The sequence below is a fragment of the Pinus tabuliformis genome, chromosome 7 (assembly GCF_031772625.1).
Source record: "Pinus tabuliformis cultivar Carrire ecotype Pingquan chromosome 7, CPIR1, whole genome shotgun sequence".
In the NCBI taxonomy this organism is placed as follows: Eukaryota; Viridiplantae; Streptophyta; class Pinopsida; order Pinales; family Pinaceae; genus Pinus; species Pinus tabuliformis.
In genome coordinates this window covers 1,520,127,368-1,520,151,140 of record NC_142293.1, presented here as the reverse complement: position 1 = coordinate 1,520,151,140, position 23,773 = coordinate 1,520,127,368, and the positions used below count along the sequence as shown (strand labels likewise).

The following is a 23,773-nucleotide window of genomic DNA, read 5'->3' as shown; positions in this document are numbered from 1 at the left end:
TGAACAATGCTCAGTCTTCTAGATATACCCACTTGTCATCCTTCTTTCCACTTTAGAAGGTTGATGCTAGGGCCTCTAAAACGTCCCTCTAATAGTCCCTTTAACTAACTATAAATTATTCTCTTTAGGGATTCCAATAAAACCCACATACAATCAACACCTTGACCTATCTAGGGCTACCAAATACACTGCCATCACACTTGTAATTTGAGCCTCAAATTACAGATCAAAGGCACACCAAAATACTAGTGCTCATGATTTATGAATAAACCTCCAAATACCATCAATGTTTCCTTGATTATGCCTACTATCCTTCATCTCATGACATCCCACCACAAATTCCTAATTCTCATTGTTCTTTCCTCAATCCAAACAATGTCTCAACCTCACTTTTCTCTCTGAAACATTTATGCACAAATCTTATCATTTGTGGCCCTTATGACTAAAGCATACCACACATGGATGTCTCTTTGTAAGGGTTTCAACCTTCATTTAGTGCATAAAACTATTCCACTTTAGGAATGAACCTTCATCTCAGTCTAGGTATCAAGGATGGCCGACACAAAGTAAATGCTTTACTGATATAGGTATTCAGATTTATTGTTGTCTCAAAACCTTTGAGACAACCCATCCACTTACGCCATTCTCTCCTTCATTCTTCTCTTTCATTGACTTGTTCCTCATGGGACTATCCTTCTCTTCTGCCCTAAATATCACACCCCTATATAGATTTTGGTTGCCCTAATCTTAGATCAAAACCATAGAGATTTACACTTAGATCTGTGGCCTTATCATTATTTTATGATATGCTTTCTAAGGGTCTAGGCCCTTTCTTAGATCATATGTTGAGCGCATTAAAACCATACCTCTAAGCAGAAACTTAAGGCTTGTAGATCCTAGAATTAGCCCTACTTAGGCTCATCCCTTTCATAGATGAAGGAGGCTTATTTTTTATGCATAGATCTGCCTTCTTGAGGACAAAGTGTCCTAGAGAACCGTCTCCATAATTTTGAGCATCTTTGGCCTTCTTTCCATATTTACATATGACCTCCCTTCCACTCGACCTCCTTAGGTCTCTACGTCTCCTAAGATACTCAGACCTCCTTTTAGGACAAAATAACATGAGAAGATAAACACTTCCTTCTTCTAGTATTCTATGAGGGTATTTATTAGCCCTCAAGGGTAGCCTCATCAAGTCTAGCTGGCTTGAGTTTTTCATCATGTACCTAAACTAAGGAAAAATGTATTCTCATTTGATCAAAACCCCTCATCGTAGCCTTAGGTCACCTTATCTCCTTCTAGGGTTCTGCACTTGCAACAAGCAATATATAATAATTCTTTTTCTATATTTCACACCCACAACTAGGGTACAAAACCCAAACACTTGGATTCTTTGCCCATAAACCATTTTGTGGTGAAAAATCACACAAAACCAACCCTAGGGCTATGGATCACCTCCCAAGATACATAATTCACAAACAATACCATTTTTATTGGCGAGGCCCAATTTGAAAAATTAGGGTCTAAGACCTTCTGATAGCAAGTTGAGGCATCATATGATGTTTTTTGGGGATAAAATTGTCACATAAGCACCGAACCATTTTGTGTTATTCTACACACAAATAATTTTCCAACAGGGAAAGAACCACCTTAATTAGATTTTTTATGACAACATTATGCCATAGAGAAGATGGCCTTATTATTTTTACCATCATATTTTGAGAAGATACTAGATCAACTCCATTATTCATGAAAAGAGGCCAGCCAAAAGATGACGAAGAATAAGAATCTAGAAAAGTCCATATTGTAACTCAAGTTGAGAGTTTAAGAAGTCAAAATTAAACACTAGTAGGCTACCAAGATATGTTATAAATGGGATGCTAGGAGGAAAAGGGGACCCATTCTATTTGAGTGTATTTTCTTCCATAGATGAACAAAGTAGCCATGAGTGGATAAGGAGAGAAAAAAGGAGGATTTATGCATTTGTACGTGTATACATTTTTTATTTAAATAAAGAGAGAAGAGAAACCTTACCTTCCATCTAGGTTTTATTCCAAAATATTTTCCTAGGATATACCTTGTGTCAATTGTGGTTTGTGAATTTATTTTAATTTTCAATAAATAATAATTTAGAAATTTAGAAATCTAAGGAGAAATAAACCCTCATAGAGTAGATTTCATATTTTAAGCATAACTTTACTAGATTTGGTGGCCCTAAGAGGAGGAGGAGGAGGAGGAGGAGGAGGAGGAGGAGGAGGAGGAGGAGGAAGAAGAAAGATTAACCTATTTTAAGTGCTCTGATCCATTCACATTCCTTTTTCAAAATGGAAGTGAAGGTCAAAATGAAAGAAGAAGAAGGAGGAGGAGGAGGAGGAGGAGGAGGAGGAGGAGGAAAGATTAACCTATTTTAAGTGCTCTGATCCATTCACATTCCTTTTTCAAAATGGAAGTGAAGGTCGAAATGAAGCCATATCAAGGTGATATTGAAACTATAAAGATAGATAATTGGTTATAACAATTAATTTTATTTTATGTTCATCATATAGAGGAATAATATAAAATTCATTGCCTTAGTGGGAATTAGAAATTTATTCCCTTGTAGTAAACCCACGTAGAGACCTTGAGTTTGGAGGGTCTAGTGAAGAAGAAGAAGGAGAAGGAGAAGGAGAAGGAGGAGGATTAACCTATTTTAAGTGCTCTGATCCATTCACATTCCTTTTTCAAAATGGAAGTGAAGGTCGAAATGAAGCCATATGAAGGTGATATTGAAACTATAAAGATAAATAATTGGTTATAACAATTAAGTTTATTTTATGTTCATCATATAGAGAAATAATATAAAATTCATTTTCTTAAGGAGAAGGAGAAGGAGAAGGAGAAGGAGGAGGATTAACATATTTTAAGTGCTCTGATCCATTCACATTCCTTTTTCAAAATGGAAGTGAAGGTCGAAATGAAGCCATATCAAGGTGAGATTGAAACTATAAAGATAAATAATTGGTTATAACAATTAAGTTTATTTTATGTTCATCATATAGAGGAATAATATAAAATTCATTTTCTTAGTGGGAATTAGAAGTTTATTCCCTTGTAGGAAACCCACGTAGAGACCTTGAGTTTGGAGGGATACCCCCTAGTGAAAAAGTGGGAGGATTTAAAAAGCCTCATAAATTCACAATTTTACCTTGTTAGGTATGTAGAGGACTAGTGGATCTAATGACATTACTTTGGGAAGAAGTGCGGTAAAGTATACAAGAGTAAACCATTTAATTAATAATGATGAACATAATGATGGGTATCTCCCAAAAGAAGTAAGACATGCTCCTCAAGTATCTAGAGGATCTACAAAACCATTTTTGGAAGCAAGTGATTTTATTCAAGTTGCGATTGGTGGATGAGGCTTGTGTACATGCACAATACTTGGAGAAAATAGGCCAGGAGAAAGGGAAATCAAGTGGGTCAAAGTAAAAGGAGCAGTAGGATGCTTCTCAGGAGGGGAAGAAGATGTGGAAAGGAGGGGAGATAAAAAGATGACAATGGTGGTACAATAGTGCAAAGATCCTAGCAACCACTGTAGACATTGTAACATTAAAAAACATACAAAGGAGAAGTGTTGGAAGTTGCATCTATATCTTAACCTGAAGAACAAACAAAAATATGAAAAGAAGAAGAACCTCATGGCCATTGATTCAAGCAACTAGGTTGAAAGAAAATTGGAGGTGGATGAGAAGATCATTTGTCCATTAGTGTAGAAGGAGGTGAATTTTTGTAGCATTCAACAACAGGAAGAGAAAAAAACACTAGACTCTTCCATATAAAGATACAAGTGTCAAAAAGACAAATATTGATGCTTTTTTCAACTTAGGATCATAGGAAAATATCATTGTAGTAGAGATGGTAAAAAAAAATGCTTGGAATTTTTTGATCATCCTTGGGATGGGAAAATAAGGATGAATAAGTAAAGGTAACTAAATAATGAAAAAATATATTTTGTATCAGTGCTCTTTTTATGATGAAGTAGAACTATATGTGGTTCCCCTCGATGTATGTGGAATAGTATTCAGAATTCCTTACATGTACATGTGGCATGCAATCTTCATGTGGAGGGACAATCAACATCACAACATCAAGGATGGAAAAGAAATTTCCATTAATGCACATAAGAACAAGTCCAAATTTTTTTTGGTAAGTGCCAACAAAGCCAAGAAATAGTTTGTAGGAGAGTTAGTAAGAGACATAAACAACAACTAGAATATTTGCTACAAGAATATAATGATGTGTTCCACGAGCCTAAAGGGCTAGTTTCCAAGAGGGGAGTGGAGCACAAGATCCAACTATTTCTAGACTCTCCATTGAAAAATATTGGGTTGTATAGGTAGTCCATTATAGAAGCAAGTGGTATGAAGAATAAGTTACAAAAACTACTATAACAAGGTGTCATTTGACCAAATATATCACCATCTAGGTTATCGATCATCATTGTTCCAAAGAAGGACATGACTTGACAAATGTGTATTTATTACAAGGCATTAAAAAAATTAGGCTTGAGGATAGATACCCCTTTCTATGATAGATGATTTGCTAGATTAGTTGCAACAAGCCAAATACTTCACCAAGATGTACTTAAAGTCTGGATATCACTAGGTTTGAGTTAGAGAAGAAGATACTTGGATACCTCCTTTTCAACTAGGAAAGGTTTGTATTAGTGATTAGTCATGTCATTTGAACTATGTAATGCACCAATTATGTGTATTAGGTTGATGAATGATATATTGTGCCATTTTATAGATTCATTTTCTATTGTATATTTGGATGATATACTTGTATATAATGCTACCTAGGAGGAGCACAAATCATATTTAACGTAGGTGCTAGAGACATTAAAGAAGCACTGGCCGATGGAAAATCTTAAGAAGTACGAGTTTGCAAAATAATATTTGTTATATATAGGGTATGTGATAGGTGGAGGAGAGATAATGATATATCTTACCAAGATGGAGGCCACTATCAAGTGTTTGATGCATACTAATGTTTTTGAGGTCAGGTGTTTCATTGGGGAAACACAATATTTAAGGAAATTCATAGCCTCATTTTTAGAAGAAACAACATCAATCCATGCCATAACAATGAGTAATAAGATTTTATAGTGGGGAAATGGTTATAGGAGGGCCTTTGAGGTGTTAAAGAAGAAGATTACTCAAGCATCAATTCTCTAATTACAAAAATTTCAACAACCCTTCGAAGTGGAGATAGATGTGAGTAGGTATCATATGGGATCAATATTGATGAAAGAAGGAAGGCCTATATGCTACCATTATGAAGTACTTCATTGGGTGGTTTTTAACTACCTTACCTACAAAAAGGAGCTTTATGCCCTCGTACAAGCTATGAAGAAGTGAAAACATTATCTGGTGGGAAAGGAGAGAGTAATGGACATAGATCACCAAACACTAAAATATCTATAGGCCCACAGTAAGCTTAAAATAACCAAACATTACAAGTTTATGGGGTTTTATAGAAGTTTCATTTAGTGATAATGTATAATAAGGAAGTGAAAACAAGTTGGATGAAATTCTTTGAGGGCCACCCGCATCAAAGATTATATATTTGGGAACTTTGATGAACATGGAGCCGTTCACCCATGATCCATACAAAGATGCATAATCATAGGATGAGAACTAGAAAGAGGTGTTTTAGTAGTTGTAGAGTGAGAGTCATGTTTATGATAGTGACAACACAGTTCACTACCATCTCCAAGATGGTTTACTTTATAGGTCAGATAATTTATGTGTTCCTAAAGGAGAGTTATTGCAAAATATTACAGGGGCTCACAACTTCAAGGTTGTAGGGAACTTTAGTGTAGGGAAGAAAATGACCAACTTGCAGAGGTATGAGTATTTGCCTAAGATGCAAGAACAAGTATCTAGGTTCATAAGTGAATGCATTTTTTGTTGTATCAACAAGCCTAATAAAAGGAAATAGGGTATACATTGTCCCTTACCTATACCCTCTCATCCTTGGGAGATCATTTCCATGGACGTTTTAGGAGGTTTATGAACATATAGGAAGGGGCATGACTACAATGAACTTGTTGCTTTGATAGGTCTGGGTACACTTTAGGATACTAAGTAGAATCATTTTAGACATGGACACGAGATTTGTTAGTGCATTTTGCACAACGTTGTGGAAGAAGATGGACACAAAGTTAATAGGTATACAACATTCCATACATAAACATATGGGAAGATAGAATTATTCAATAGGAATTTGGTGCAACTTTTGAGGGGTTATAATTAGAAGCATCAAATTAATTATGCAAAAAAATATGGTATATATACAATACTCTTATAAAAGAGTAGTCCATACTTTTATTGGTAAGTCCCCATTTGAAACTTGTTATGGATATTTTCCACCTTACTTTTTTATATTACATATAAGAAACAAGGAGGAGAAAGGGATGATCTTATAGGGGATTCCTTAACAATAGAAAAATTTGGTGAAAATATTAGGTAGATCTATATATAGGTATAGGAGACACTACATAAGTCATAGGAAAAATACAAGGTCGGGAATGATTGACATATAACAGAGAGGTTCTTCTAGGTGGGAGACAAAGTATGGTCATAGTTGAACAAGGAGAGGCTACAAGGTTGTAGTAAGAAAATCAAGGTTTTGCGATATGGTCCCTTTCAGATACTAGAAATGGTGGGAGATGATGCCTATTGAATCAATATACCGCCATACACAGTGATACCTTCTATAGGGGATTTGGAATCAGATGCTTAGGAATAGTTTATAGAGGATATATTTTTGTAGAAGACATCAAAATCTACAAAACAAGGACATCATGACCTTTTAGCATATTAGGATGAAAGGACAATTTTCAGGAAAACAAAATGTCAAAAGCGATTGAGTTGTAGAGGTAAGATGTAGGAATGAAGTTGATCATTCCTAGGGTGATTTGGAGTGATATGGGACTTTAAAATTTCTTCAAGATGGGGAATAATGGTGGTATTGAAGACCATAGAACCATATGCAATATGAAGGTTTGGGACAATATATTCTTCTAAACCATAAAAAAGGGATACCACCTCACCCAAACATTGTGCAACAATGTAATGGACATAAGGTGGACGTGGTTCAATTTTTTGGGTTCGAAATAAAGGGTTTTTAGACCAATCTACTTAACTATGTATAAAGTCTTTCAATTCCATAACATATTAGTCAATAAGACTTTTTTTTGTGGGAGGAAGTATGAGCGATGATGCATATCATCCCATGGATAATTGGCATGGTTAGAGACTCCATAATGTCATCATTGGAGTGAAAGACTAGAATGTGACTCTGTGAAGGACCAGATGATGTAGGCGATATAGATTTATCCAAATCTTCATCATTAGAGACATGGTAAACTTGCACAATGTCTTCGAAGGGAGACTGGTGACTAGTGGACTGACGTTAGAACGATGTTGAGATTGAAGTGACCTCGAAAACAAAAAGTCTTTTCGGAGGTACATAGTAAAAAACCAGCATGACGAGACAAAGATTCTAATGTTATTTTCTGGAGGGTTTTCCTGTTATCACCTTCATACATATAATAAGGGTTTACAGTTACAACTGATAAGTGGGTTGAGTAGACGTTGGCCTAGGCATAGGATGATATGCATGCGTATATGCATAAGAGGTACTTTCTTTCCCTTGTGAAGTATCTTGAGAAATATATGGGGGAGGATAAGAATATGAGGTACTAGCCCCCCCTAGGGCTGACCGTATCTCATCCATCCTTACGGATATGAGGAAGGTTGATTGTATGTGTCAGAACCAATCATAGCATCTATAGCATGATGATGCTGAAAGTTTCCAAGCAAAGTATGATGATGACTATCTTTCAAATGAAGATCAAGTTGAGTTATTACAACAAAAGGATTTCATAAATTCCTTGCTTAGTGAAGGAACTATCTCAAGTAGAGATGAGACAATTATATCTTATGATAAGGAATTTGTTATTGGTAAGGACAAAGAGAAATTGATTTTCTTAAATGGCCAAAGGAAGAGTGATGGACAAACATCTAAAACTATCACAAAGATGGAGGATCAAATTTTATTCTGATCGAGAATGAAGAAGTAGTGTCACCAAGAAATTATAGTTGTGACAAAGAACAAGATAGTGAGGATTGTATAAAGCTTTTAGGAAAAATCCCAAGTGAGATGGAAAATTTATGGCATGAGTTAAGTCTTTTGGAGAAAAGGCTAGAAAACCAAAGAATAAGTGTTCAGGTTGTAAAATCAGAGTTGAATGAGAATGAAGAAGTTCACTATAGTGGAAAAGAGCCAAAAGACATCATTGAAGTAGATGGTGTGGAAGAGAGACTTATTTGGAGGAATCTTTAGAGAGGTTAAGTCAACATACTGATGTGCTGATAAAAGAGGAAAAATCAGAGTAGCATGCTGAAATGTTGCCAAAGGAAGAAAAGGCACAAAAGCCTTATGTTTTTTATTTCAACAATTGTTTTATGATTTTAGGTTGTGATAAAGATACTGTTGCAAAGACAAAAAAATATTTGGCATAGGAGAACAATCAAATGAAGGAGGAAAAGGAAGATTCCATGATAGTATTTAGCCCATGGAACGAAAACATTAAATCATTGGAAAGTAAATTTGCAGATAAGGAGAAGGAATTAGATATTGCAAAGGGAGATAACTTTAAGGATATTCAGGAAGTTTGGGTGGAAGAAATATCTAAAATAGTAGATGGAGTAATCTCAAGAGTAATAGCAAAAGCTGAAGTAGAAAAAGATGAAGAAAATAATCAACAATTTAAATATGAATGGATAATGTGCAATGAGATGCAGTGGGAGAGTATGTACCATCCCAACGATGTGCTGGAGATGGATATTGAAGAATTATGGAAATTGATGATGAAGCAATCCAGGATGAGGAAAATGACAACAAGAGGAGTGATCAATCAAAATTTGAAACTGATTGAAGAAAGGAAGATGAACTAGAAGACAACAGATATACAACAGTAGCAAAGGTGCAAGGCATTTGGGCAGTTACAAACTAAAGTTTGGGACCATGGAAGTTTTCTATCAACATATGGAAGCACATTATCAGGAGATCATGATTATTTTAACCTTGGGAGTGATGCAGGAGCATACAACTCAACATTTTCATTACATTCTAGTTAACTTAGGGGGTTTTGTGTTTTCAAGGAAGATGGATTCTTATGTATGTAATTATTAATGTTTTAATAGGAATTAATTAGATGTTGTGAGGATATTTGTAAATGCTCTAGAATGTAGGAGAACATGAGTGATGATGAGAGAGTTGGAAATCAATTGTAACTCTTAGACTAGAAAGTGGTGTCACGATTCGTGGAACTAGAAAGTATTCTTAGGGATAACTGGAGCTAAAAGTGGATTTAGAGGATATTCAGGATTTAGTTTAGCAGATTAAGGATCTGAACCAGAATTGGTTAAATAGAACCTTTTGTATAAATGTAAGCCTAAAAGGCATAGTCAGGGGTTAGATAGGTAGAGAGTTAGTTTGAGTGAGATTAGAGAGGTTTGACTATAAGCCTATGGGTAGGAAAGGAAAGATCACTGATATTGAAAATCGGGCCAAGGAAGAAATTCCTGTGTAAATGTTTGTTTATTAATACAAATAACACAATTTTGAGTTTGTATGATGTGTACTGTGTAATTGAGTTTAGACTGTGTGTGATTAGAGAAATTCTACATAACTAGGTTGCAGGTGTGTAGACGCAGAGAAGGAGTAATAGAGAAGTGCGTTACGTGGTTACACACATACAACATTAGAGGAAGCCTTTAATGTTATAGCGAAGGTGAAGGAAGCATAAAGGCGCGAGCAGAGATCGAGATCCGAACAAGTGAAGATCGTAAGGCGAAGGCAAATACACAGGCAGAAAGTCGAATGAGCATTACATAGTAAGAACCAAAAGAAAGTAAAGGCATGAAGAAATGAAGTAAACGTGCACAGGAGCCATTGGATCAGTCAGATCAACATACAAGATTGTGTGTGATAGACGGATAAGATCTTATTGTGCAAATAAAGTCAGAAGTTGAGTGGCGGAGATTAAGCCACGTGTTAGCAGAAGAACAGAGTGATTTTCATAAGCGGGAAGTTGTTTCTCGCGCACCCTCGAAGTTGTAAGCAATGGTCAAAAATCAGACACGATAAAGTTTTATGCAATGAAAATAAACCCTTGTTGAATTCCGGCCATCAAGACCGTCCATTGGGTGATTGATTGGGTGCATATCACTTCCGAAAGTGCACGTTGGTTAATTTGGAATCCAGACATGATGGGGTTTTATACAATGGGCTTAAGACCTCGTTGGGTTCTGATAATCATTATCATTCAATGGTTGACTGATCGGATGATAATCACACTCGAATGTGCGAATAGATTAACACATCGGGCAGACCCGATGAGTTATTCAAAAAAGTTTAACTTATTTGAGTTCTAGTGGGTGAATGGGTTAAAGTTGGAGATCGCGCGATCGCTGTTGATCTGAAGGAAGAAATCAATGGTGAAAATTTGAAGTGAAAGGCTGAGCATCAATATATGTGCCAAGGTCGTGGAATGGTGGAAATGTAAGGGTTAAGCATGGCTTATGCGTAATTTCTATTATATGGAATTATAATAGAAATAAAGTAGAATATATATATTATGGGTTAAGTCGAGGTTAACCAAAGTCTAAAAGACCATGCTATGGTTTATATGTGCAGGCTATTAACCAATGGTTATGAAGAGTCGTATAAAGTTCCGCTTGGAGTTTACCAAAGGGTTAGACTTTGAAGAGACAAATGAAGTGATTCCACATAGGTTTATTTAAGGAGCCTTAATCCTTGATCTACGAGAATTTTTCATAAGTAAGGAATCTTTGGGAATTCCTAGGACACACCTAGTGTGACATGCAATTTTATTGCATACTGTGGGTATATGCAGCTTAGGCTTCATCATTGGGGTATATGCAGCTTAGGCTGACATCATGTTGGAACTAGTCCAAGGGGTTAGCTTAGTTGGTTGTTACCAATTTCATTGGGCATTTAGCAAGATTTGTGCCAACACGTGTCTAGTTCAAATCCACATGGGTTAGGTACAGTAGGCTACACCAATAGCTTTATTAAGGATGCCATCCACAAATGTGGAGAAGCATTCCTTGAGTTTCCCAAAAGTTTTTACTTGGAAAAGAAGAAAAAAATTTAGTGTTGGGACTAGAAGTTGATGCCAAAAAAGAGGGGACAGAAGAAATTGTTCTCTAATCTAATTTATCAAAATGCACAATTACTTTGCAGTCTTTTGAAACATCTCATTCAAGAAACCTCCTTATTGCTTCTTATGGAACAATTGGCACCTTACCATTTTGGTTTACAAATCCATTCTTATTGTAAACCTCTTAATTATAGTATGATTGTCATGTTCCAAAGAAGAATGTGTACTTGACAAAAGAATATGAGAAGCAAATTCTAGCTACACATTTTTTCATAAAATTTGTAGTAATGGTTACTACTAAGATTCCTCTAATGGGAAAAAGCTTGATTTCCATCAAAATCTTGAATATACACAAACCTAATCACCATGACAATGCACCACCCCAAGAAAATAGAAATGTAACCATGTAAGAAGGCTAAGGTCATTGAAGTCTAACCTAATAAGATTGTTTCTATAGACATTTGCAATTTAATTTGAAGGGTCTTTCAACTAATGAGATATATCTGTATTTACATATTTCACAATTCTAAAATTCTCATCCAAAAAGAAAAATGATTCTCTCATCCTTTAAAAGTAAAAGCCACACTAAACTACAAACTAAAATATGAAATCAAAGAAAGACCTCGAAGGAAACACAAGGAATTAAGTTAGTGGTGTGATAAACATATTCACACTACCAATAAAAAAATCTATAGATTCATGAAGAACAATAATGCTCCAAAAATTTTAAAGTAACATATAATCTAAGATATAATATAAATAAATCTTTCTAATTTTTAGACAAACATTAACTTTTATCTTTTCACCTCTATCATTATTTTAAGTACAAATTAAATTAACTTAATCATTATTATTTTAAATGCAAATTAAATTAATTTAATTTTTAATTTGAATATCAAACCACTCTTCATATTTCACTAATACTATTCCACTTCTAACCTTTCAAAATTTTGGCTTATGTGTTGTTCATAAGTGGATTCCACCCAAGTCCTATAATTATTGTGTAAATTTGAAAAAGTAACGGTCAACTAGGGTTAATAGAGACATGGTAAAACACAGGGATTAAAAGAAAGTTAAAAACAAAAAAGCATGAATCGAAATTAAAAGAATAGAAAAGCAAAGCATGCGGGCTTTTTGTAAAGAAAGGGACAATATATCGGTTGAAGTAAACGTTATATATCCGTTGGAATAAATTCGTTGAATGAAAGGGCAATATATTCGTTGAATGAAACGCTATATATACGTATGGAAAGTGGCAGAATTTCCCATTTACTTCTCCTTTCATGTATCTCCTCAATAACTCACACGGATCAATTACAAAAACATTTTCTCTAATCTCTTCTTTCAAAGCATACCTTAGTCTTTTCTTTATGTTATTTTCTTCAAAGCATACCCTAGTCTTTTCTTTATGTTATTTTCTTCAGCCTTGTAATGACAATGTTATTTTCTTCAGCCTTGTAATGACAAAAGTCAAGATTTCCTCTGGCTTCTTTTCATATTAATTTTCTTTCAATTTTATGAGTATTTTCTATTGGTTATCAATCTAATTAATAATTATTCTTCATATTAGTTTTCTTTCAATTTTATGAGTTATTGTTCAATAGTTATTCTTCAAATTATCTCATCCATCCATTTTCATTTTTATGAGTTATTGTTCAATAGTTATTCTTCAAATTATCTCATCCATCTATTCTTTGCTTAGTTTCTTCGTTCCTTACTGTAGTTTAGTAGTCCCTGCATTCGGCACAACGAGGACTATAGCATTAACATCAGAGTTGAATCCCTATTATTTTGAGTTGACCAGAGCATTTAATCCTTATTATTTTGAGTTGATCAGAGCATTTAACTGATGTTTTTCCCTTTTATTAAATCACTGTAGTTTTCCATTAATTAGTGTAGTTTCATCTGCATGTTCATTTCTCTAGTGTATTATACTGTGGTGTAGTTTTCCATTAATTAGTGTAGTTTCATTTGCATGTTCATTTCTCCAGAGTAGTGTATTATACTGTGGTGTAGTTTCAGTGTAATTCTTAGTTTTATTTAAATTAAATTCTTAGTGATGCAATTGGTGTGAATTCCTAGTTTTATTTAGATGAGCTTCTCAGTTATGCAATTTAGCCTGAGTTACAAAAATTAGTTGGCTTGACCTGTGGTTGCTCTCAAAATCTATTTTCCACGGCAGCCCTTCTCTTATAATCGAGCTCAATTTTGGTTTTATATTAAATTATTTTATTAAAAAGATTTTGGGTTGTTCATTTTTTATAATTAACTTTAATTTCTAAAATTTTGTGGTTTTATATTAAATAGTTTTACCAAAAAATTTTTGAGTTACTCTTTTCTTATGATGAATCCTAATTTCTAAATTTTGTAACCATGTGGTTTTATTTTAAATAGTTTTATCAAGAATACTTTGAATTAATTTTCTCTTAAAATTAACCCTATTTTTTAGAAAAATGTAGTTTTATATTAAATAGATTTTATTAAAAAGCCTTTGAGTTAGGCTTTTCTTATAATTAAAATGTAGTTTTATATTAAATAGATTTTATTAAAAAGACTTTGAGTTAGACTTTTCTTATAATTAAAATATAGTTTTATATTAAATAGATGTTATTAAAAAGACTTTGAGTTAGACTTTTCTTATAATTATTCTAGAAAGATGTAATTTTATATTAACTAGTTTTATCAAAAAAAAAAATTGAGATTCTTTCTACATCATCTAAATATGCTATTCATTAATATTTTATAAATTTTCATATATATATATATATATAATTTATTTATATAAATAATTTATTTATTTTAAATAATTTTTGTTAAATTTAATTTTTTTTATTAATATTATCTATTTTAAGTAAGACTTTGAGTTAGACTTTTTTTATAATTATTCTAGAAAGATGTAATTTTATATTAACTAGTTTTATAAAAAAAAATTGAGTTTCTTTCTACATCATCTAAATATGCTATTCGTTAATATTTTATAAATTTTCATATATATATATATATATAATTTATTTATTTTAAATAATTTTTGTTAAATTTAATTTTTTATTAATATTATCTATTTTAATTTAATTTTTAAATAATTTTTTATTAATATTATTTAATTTATTTTTTTTTAATAATTTTAAATTTTAAATAATTAATTTCATACGAAGAAACATAGAATCATAATTTTTGACAAAATTCTTATCTAATTTTAAAAAATATTCTAAATTTATCTATCTCCTAATTAAATTAAATTTTTTATTAATATTATATATTTTAATTTAATTTTTTTGTTAATATTATATATTTTAATTTAATTTTTAAATAATTTTTTATTAATATTTTTTGTTTATTTTTTTTAATAATTTTAAATTTTAAATAATTTATTTCATACGAAGAATCATAGAATCATCATTTTTTGAAAATTCTTATCGAATTTAAAAAATATTCTAAATTGGTCTATCTCTTAATTAAATTTAATTTTTTATTAATATTATATATTTTAATTTAATTTTTAAATAAATTTTTTATTAATATTATTTAGTTTATTTTTTTTTTAATAATTTTAAATTTTAAATAATTAATTTCATACGAGGAATCATAGAATCATAATTTTTGAAAAAATTCATATCGAATTTAAAAAATATTCTAAATTACTCTATCTCCTAAAAATAGAATAGTCTGTTTTCTCTTTCGAAGATACTCTGTGAATTGAGTTTGTAAAGGTAGTTGTTTGTTGCTGGAAATCTCCCAGGTGGTTGTTAGTTGTTCAAATCTTAATTTTTTTTATTTAAGTTTTTTTGTTTTTTTTAATAAGTTGTGTTTGTCATTATCTTAAAAGATACCCTTTCTCTCTAGAAGAAACTTTGTTCTCTCTTTTTAAAATAATCTCAATTTTTGATTTGATTTGATTTTTCTTTTAATATTTGTCTCTTTGGAGACATCCCATAAAATTGGAACTATACAAAGAAGATTAGTATGGCCCCTGCTTATATGCACAAATCCAAAAATAGTCCAAATTTTTATATTTAAAATTTAAGTCTACAATTTACCTAAATAATTTTTTAAAAATTATTTCTATAATTTCACCGGCTTAAATTCATCTTTGAACTCCAATCTATTAAACTCTGAAAGAATTCAACTCTTGTGGTATTGCAAAAACAAAAAATAACACTACCGATTTTAAATAATTATAGTTTTAGCTTTCGTTTCTCCGCTAGTATAGTTTGTTGTAGTTTCCCTCTAATTCGATTCTTCTGTATTTTAATTTTATTTAAAATAGCTCCTCGGCTAAGTAGCTCCGTGTGAGTTATAAAAACTAGATAGCGTAACCTGTAACTCTCAAAATCCATTTTTCATGGCCATTTCTTTAACTAAATGTAATTTATGAAACGATGTGGTTTTATATTAAATGGTTTTATAAAAAAGATTTTGAATTGGGCTTTTATCTCTTCTAAATAAGTTATTCATTAATATTTTATAAATTTATAGGTTATATTTTGCTTTTACTATATATAAAATTTATTTAAAGTAATTTTTAGGTTAATTGACCATGTTTTTATATTTAAATCTATATTATAAAATAAAATTGTAATGTAACTTTTTTAAGACTAATTTTGAATGTATGTTTGAGTAATTGTTTCAACTACAATATGTATAATATAAACTTTTATAAATTTAGTAGGGTAGAGTAGGCTAAGCTAGGCTAGGGATAAACTAGGATAGGGTAGGTTAAAGTAGGTTAGAGTAGGCTAAGCTAGGCTAGGCTAGAGTAGGATAGAGTTGGCCACGCTAGGCTAGACTAGAGTAGGCTAGGCTAGGCTAGGCTAGGCTAAGCTAGGATAAACTAGGCTATACTAGAGTAGGTTAGGTTAGGATAGAGTTGGCTAAGCTAGAGTAGGCTAGGTAAGGCTAGGCTAAAGTAAGCTAGAGTAGGCTAGGCTAATGTAGAGTAGAGTAGAGTAGGCTAAGCTAAGTTAGGGTAGAGCAAGCTAGACTAGGCTATACTAAGCTAGGCTAGAGTAGGATAGAATAAGCTAGGCTAGGCTAGAGTAGGATAGAATAGGCTAGAGTAGCCTAGAGTAGGCTAAGTTAGGCTAGGATAGAGTGGGCTAGGTTAGGGTGGGCTAGACTAGAGTAGGTTAGGCTAGAGTAGGATATGATAGAGTAGGCTAGGCTAGAGTAGGCTAAGCTAGGCTAGAGTAGGATAGGCTAGAGTAGGCTAGGTTAGGTTAGGCTAGGCTAGGGTATACTAGGCTAGCCTAGGCTAGGTTAGGATATCATAGGTTAGGCCACGATAGGATAGGATAGAGTAAACTAGGCTAAGTTAAGGTAGAGTAGGCTAGGCTAGGCTAGAGTAAGTTAGGTTAGGTTAGGCTAGGCTAGGGTATACTAGGCTAGAGTACGATATGCTAGGCTAGGCTAGGATAGCATAGGTTAGGCCACGCTAGGATAGGATAGAGCAAGCTAGGCTAGAGTAGACTATGTTAGGTTAGGCTAGCTTTGGGTATACTAGGTTAGGTTGGGCTAGGCTAGGCTAAGCTAGAGTATGATATGTTAGGCTAGGCTAGGATAATGTAGGTTAGGCCACGCTAGGATAGGATAGAGTAGGCTAGGCTAGGGTAGAGTATGCTTAGCTAAGTTAGGGTAGAGTAGGCTAAGCTAAGTTAGGGTAGAGTAGGCTAAGCTAAGTTAGGGTAGAGTAGGCTAGGCTAGGCTAAAGTATGTTAGGCTAGGTTAGGTTAGGCTAGGATGGAGTAGGCTAGGCTATAGAATGCTAGGTTAGGTTAGGCTAGGCTAAGGTATACTAGGCTAGGCTAGGGTATACTAGAATAGGTTAGAGTAGGCTAGGCTAGAGTAGGCTAGGTTAGGGTAGGATAGGCTAGGCTAATTTAGGCTAGACTAAACTAGATTAGAGTAAGTAGAGTTGATTATGGTATTCTACGTTAGGCTAGAGTAAGATAGAGTTGGTTGGCATAGTCTAGGGTAACCTAGAGCAAGCTAGGCTAAAGTAGGCTTGAGTAGGCTATGTTAGAGTAGGCTAGGTTAGGCTAGGTTGGGCTAGAGTAGACTAGGCTAGGCTAAGATAAAGTAGGCTAGGCTAGGCTAGAGTTGGTTAGGGTAGGCTAAAGTAGGGTAGAGTAGGCTAAGCTAAGTTAACGTAGAGTAGGCCAGGCTAGGTTAGAGTAGGTTAGACTAGGCTAGAGTAGGCTAGGCTAGGTTAAGCTAGTATAGAGTAGGGTAGGCTAGAGTATGCTAGGCTAGGCTAGTGTAAGCTAGGTTAGGTTAGGCTAGGCTAGGGTATACTAGGCTAGGCTAGGCTAGAGTAGGCTAGGTTAGGTTGCTCTAGGCTAGGGTATGTTGATTTTGGGTATCATTGAATGTGATCTAGCTCTGAAATTTTGTGGAGATGCTAGAATACATGAGATCTCCAGGACCCATAAATCGTTTGGAGAAATTCCACCTGGATGAAGAGTTTTTAAAATAACTAATATTTTTAATGGGTTCCTAAGTGTAAACTTAGGAAAATAAAAATATTAATGTACATTAATAAAAATATGGGTGAGAATGTTCTAAGTGACAAGGATCAAGCCAATTATAATCTTTTCCATTGATTAGGGATTTAATCTCGACCATTGATTCATCAACAAGAAAAGTATAAGAGGAGGCTTGAAGGATAGTTGGAGATACACTGAAGAGATCAAAGAATTCGATTTTGTGGGGTGAGGTTTGCTGAGAAAATCGAGCTAGTGATCTGAGTTGTAGTGAGGGGCAGTTCAGCAATGGAAATTCGGTTCGAGGCTGAAGAATACATAGCATAGAGGCATAGTAGCACTGGGAGAGACAACACAGTCCTAGAGAGGGTGACGCAGAGGCCATAGGGGCTGACGCAGGTGACGCATAAACCATAGGGGATGACGGATGCCCTTAGAGGCAGAGTTGGGGAGATTATGTCTGACATAGAAGGAGTGGTTCAACAAATTTACTTTTTGATCAGAGGAGGCTCACCGTGGATGTGACACAGATCCTAGAGGAGGTGATGCAGTTCTAGCATAGATCTTGGAGCATCCATCATTATCGAGCACTAGGAACAACTGGGTCATCTCTGGGGTTTGATCGTTGAGTTGCTGAATTTTCTGGAATATCTCTCTATGGATAGAGGTACTTATCCCAGGATTTTCTCTCTGTTGGGTGAGACATATATGACACCCTATTATGTATTCAAGAATCTGCTTAATAATACAAACCCTCTATATGTTGCATTAGATTTCCCGAATTGGGTTTTTCCGAGGACAATTGTCCAAAAAATAACAATGTCTCTTGTGTAATTTTCTTAGTCTATTTCAGTTCATGATTTGTACATATGTGTAGGCTACAATAGTGTTTTTCATCGATGTTTATGTAATTAAATAACTTGTTAGTGCAAAGAATAAGTAGGAGATGTTAAACCAGTAATTGCAGTAGGGGTTTCCGATGTGTAGATTTAGAAATTTTCACATGGTATGAGAGAAATTATAGATCATAGGTGACTGAAGACACCAGCCAAGAAATCTGGAGAATTTGTAGCGAAAAAGTTGTCCCAAGTGACAACGTTATTCAAGAGAGAGACGTAGAAGGAGAAGTGATGCAGTGCATAAAAGGTGATGCAGAGGCTCATGCAGTGTCTGTGTTAGCACTCTGAGCCATGTGAAGGTGACACAGTAGCTCGGAGGAGCCCACACAGTAGTTGGGTTAGTTTTCTAAGCCAACGTAGAGGAAGAAGGGGGCAGATCAGGCTCACGGAGTGCCAAGTCATCTTTCTGAGCTAGGAAGGATTGACACAATGCGAGGAGGAGCTGATCCAGCTCTCACACTGATTGCACAGAGCTAGAAGGGCTCAAATTCTTCAACTGCTAGGGCTAAGGGAGCTTAGCAGATTTTTAATTGAGGAGCTGGTGGGACAGTGTTTATGTTGGTGCAAAATAATGTCTAAGGAGACTGAACCAAGGTAGAGGGAATCACTGCCTTAACAGATTTCTAGCCAAGAAATCTAGATCCAGGTTGTCGTATCAAAGGAGAATTGGAGAGGAGTGATTCAAAAGTTGGATAGATAACTTTCGAGAGGGAAATCAAGGCTAAGAGGGAGTATAGAGAGGAGCTTCTTCCTTAAAGGGTTTCTTGCGCCCAAGGAATCCAGATCCAAGTTCTTCTAGATTGACAGCAGGAGAGGAAGAAGAGAACCAAACCTATTTTATAGCAGAGATGGAAATGAATGGGTCGAGGGATCAGGACAGATTGGATGGAGCATCCAATTTTGTCACCTGGAAGGCCAGGATTCTGGGAATCCTAGATAAACATCGCATCAAGGACTATGCCTTGAAATTGGTTTCTGTTCCGGTTGACATTGATGTGGCAAAGAAGTACGAGGAGGCCCAAGCGAAGGTAGAGTGCATGATCCTAGTGTTAGCATTCAATATTTTCTTAAGTTTAAAGAAATAAGTCATCGAGGTAACCAAAAACCACTTTTGGAGCATAGGCTTTAGCCAACCTAGGCTCAAAGAGAGCTGTGTCTATGTGATTTAGCTTTCTTTGCTGGGATTTTAGGCTAGTTCTGAATGTTCAGGGGGGTTTTTGATTTGTATTTGAGATTGGATGGTGGAATCCTTAAAACAGATGGATAGGATGATGTCTTTAGACCATTGGGCTATGGAGTCAACAGAAGGGCACCAAAACTAGAATTAACTCACTAAAGGGAGTGTTCAAAGGGCAAGCTAGCAGAGTAAAGTGTAGGTCTTTGGGCTAGAGGGGTGAAATGGTTTGAATCAAGGTGAGAGAGCAATCAAGAATTCTCAGACCGAGACTTAAATGAGGAACATAGGGTAATTGGAAACAAAGGGCAATTAAGATTCCTTTGTTATAGATTATAAAGAAACAACCTAAACTAAGGAGCAGTTAAGAATTCCTTAACTTAGATATGAATAGAAAACATGTATTTGCCTAACTGTTAAAACATAGTGTAATTAAACAAATTCTGAGATAATACTCCAGTTATAGCATTCATATTCAGATATACATTATGGAAAAACTTTAAGAAAGATAACAATAACGTGAGAAAATACTTGTGTGCACTTTTCTCAACACATGAATCCTTTGAAATATCTGGTCTTTATTCATCAATCTAGCTTGCTGGCTCAGTCAATGCTCCAACGGCTTTACAGTGTTTTGATCAAGAAGTCTATAGAAATTTCTAAAAATCCACCCCAAAATACTTCAAATGAAGTATTTATACAAATTCTAAACCGAAATATCTTGAAAAAATATCAAGATTGGTTTTACAAGTATCTCTAATTGTTTTACATTAATAGAACTTAAATAAAGGACACTCAAAACTAATGAATCTATTTGACACTATATTTATGGATTGGTGGTAACAAATAAGAGAAATTCGAATTTGATAGCAACTCTTAATTGATTATGAGGCTTCCAAGTCACTAACTAAGTCCTTCCTTTGTGCATTCTACCCAAAAAATTCTGCAAAATTAGGGTCGAGTGATACCTTTGTATATCTCAATCCGAGATAGATATGTAAAAATTTAAAGAGGTTATTGTAGATAAGTATGTTATTGAGATAAACCTCTTTCAGTTTCCCAAAATTCATCTCTAGTTGTTCACAATATTCTCTGCAAAAAGATGTCAAAAAGAGGACTAACAATGTAAACTTTGAAACGTGAACTGATACTGTTACCCGTTTCGTAGAGATAGCAAAAAATTGACCCAATTTTGAAAAGGGGCGATGCAGAACACATATTTTTTTTAGAACATAGTTTTTGACACTTTAAATAACTGATACGATTACCCGTTTTGTAGGAGTAGTAAAAACGTGATCCGATTTTGAAAAGTGGTGACGCAAAATACAATTCTTTTTTTTGGAGCATATTTTTGACAATTTAATTTTTCTTATCTATCAAATATAAATATTTTTTTTTAAATGTTAGTGATTTTCATGCTGATTTTGAAATGTGTTGATGCAACGTGTTGATACATCATACCTTTTTTTTATGGGACTTATTTTTCACACTTTAAAATTTATTATGTCCATTTTTTTTTTAATTATGATTACTTAACGAATTTTCAGGTTGTTTTATTTTTATTTTTTTAGATGTTGATTACTTAAAAAAACAAATATAAAATTCTCTCTCTCTCTCTCTCTCTCTATATATATATATATATATATATATAAAGACAAAAAAATTGTTAAAAAAAAAATCTCATAAACCATAAAAAAAATTAAAATTAATATATATATATATATATATATATATATATATATATATATCTGTGTGTGTCACAATAGAAAAATTAAAAAAGCATTAACAAAAAAAAAAAAAAAAAATTAAAAACAAACTAGATTAAAAAAAATAGAAAATTAACAAACAAAAAAAACCCTAGTAAAATTAATATTAAAAACATTAAAAAAAACTTAAAAAACAAAAATAAACTCGAATTTAAAAAAAAAAAAAAAAAAAAAAAAAAAAATAAATAAATAAATAAATAAATATATATATATGTGTGTGTGTGTGTGTGTGTGTTTTTTGAGGTTAAACAAAAAACAAAAAAAATAAAAAACATTTAAAATTTATAAATAAACATGTATTTTTTTATTTAAAAAAAAATATTAAAATTACATTTTTTATTTAAAAAAAATAAATATTAAATTTAATTTTTATTTTTTATTTTTAATTTTACTTTTTTTATTATATATATATATATATATATATATATATATATATATATATATATAAACAAATATTAACAAATTAAAAAAAAAAAATTAAACCTTATTTTTGTTTGTTTTTTTTCTTTAAAATAACAAATTATTAAAAAATTATAATTTTTTTTCTTAAACAAGTGTTTTTTTTTTTTAACATAAATACTATTAAAAAATTTAAACAAACTTACTTTCTTTTTTTCTTTCTTTCTTTTCTTTTTTTTTTAAATATTATGGCCCGCAATTATTTTTTTTTTAAAGGAAAAGAAAACTTGATTTTAAAATTTTTTTAATAATTTTTTTAGTTTTAAATAAAAAAAATTGGTTTAATTTCTTTTTTAAATAAAAAAATGATTAAAAAAACAAATTTAAATTTTTTTGGTTTTTTTATTTTATATTAATTTTTTTTTTTTTTTTTTTTAAATAAAAAATGTAAATTTAACAAAAAAAAACAAAAGATTTGATTTTTTTTTTAATCAAAAATACATATTTCACACATATATTTTTAAAATTTTCATTTTTTATTTTTATTTTTATTTTATTTTTTAATTTGAGTTTATTTTTGTTTTTAAAGATTTTTTTAAAATGTTCTTAATATTAATTTTATTTTTTTGGGTTAATTTTTTATTTTTATTTATTTATTTATTTTTTGATTTTTGATTTTTGATTTTTTATTTTTTATTTTTTTTTTTTCTGCTAGTTTTTGTTAATGTTTTTTAAAATTTTTCTATTTTTATTTACTAAATTTTATATTTATATTTAAATTTTTTTTTTTTTTTTCCAAATTCTTTTATGGTTTATGAGATAATTATAATAATAATAATAATAATTATTTATTTATTTTTAACATGTTTTTTTTGTCATATATATATATATATATATATATATATATATATATATATATATATATATATATATAGAGTAATCAACATTTAAATCTTAATTTTAGTAGTTTTTAATTTTTCTACTTTGTTAATTTTCTATTTTTTTTTAAATTTAGTTTGTTTTTAATTTTCTATTTTTACCTACTTAATTTTTTTTTTTTTTTTCTTTTCCATATTTTTGTTTTTTTTTTTTCTGTTCTTTTGCCATTTTTTATTTTTATGGTTTACAAGATTTTTTATTTTTTTATTTTTTTTTCTATTTTTTTTAAATATGTTTTTTTTACTATTTATTTGTTTATAATTTTTAAGTTTTTTTTTTTTTTTAAGTATATATTTTAATTTATGTTTTGTTATTTTTTAAACTTTTTTTTTTTGTGTTTTTTCATTGTTTTAATTTTTTATTTTATTTTATGTTTTCATTATTTTTTCGAAATTTTAATGATAAAATATTTTATGCCATTATTTCGAAATGTTGAAATATTACCCTTGAAAAAAGAAAGTGTTATTCAAATATCAACACTTTTCATTTTGAGGGTGTTTTTTGGACAATTTTTGCACAAAAAATTGGTTTTCACTGCCATTTTAAAAACATGTTCAAAATTTACCCTAGAAAAAAAAAAGAAAAAAAAAAGGTGTTATTTTAGCATCAACACTTTTCGTTTTTAGAATTGTTTTTGATGTTTTTTAGGGGTTTTTTGGCCAGAGTTTCCATTTTGAGTTTATAGTTCCCGTTTCAAAGTTTACATTGTTGACTGTGCAGAGTCCGAAATAGAGGCTCTGAAGATATGCATTTATCTCTCTTTTTGTAATACCTATGTAAAAAGTAAGATAGGTTTTTGTAGATTGGCCTTTTAGGAACACAAACCTCCTCTAGTTTCTAAAAACTCATCTTGTAGTGGCCACAATAGTTTCTAAAAAATT

The 23,773-nt window shown here is 32.1% G+C and overlaps 1 pseudogene; it reads left to right on the top strand.

Moving 5' to 3' along the window:
• The first annotated feature begins 15,149 nt into the window (after positions 1–15,149).
• LOC149253621 (U6 spliceosomal RNA) lies at positions 15,150–15,245 on the top strand (annotated as a pseudogene).
• The last annotated feature ends 8,528 nt before the right edge of the window (positions 15,246–23,773 follow it).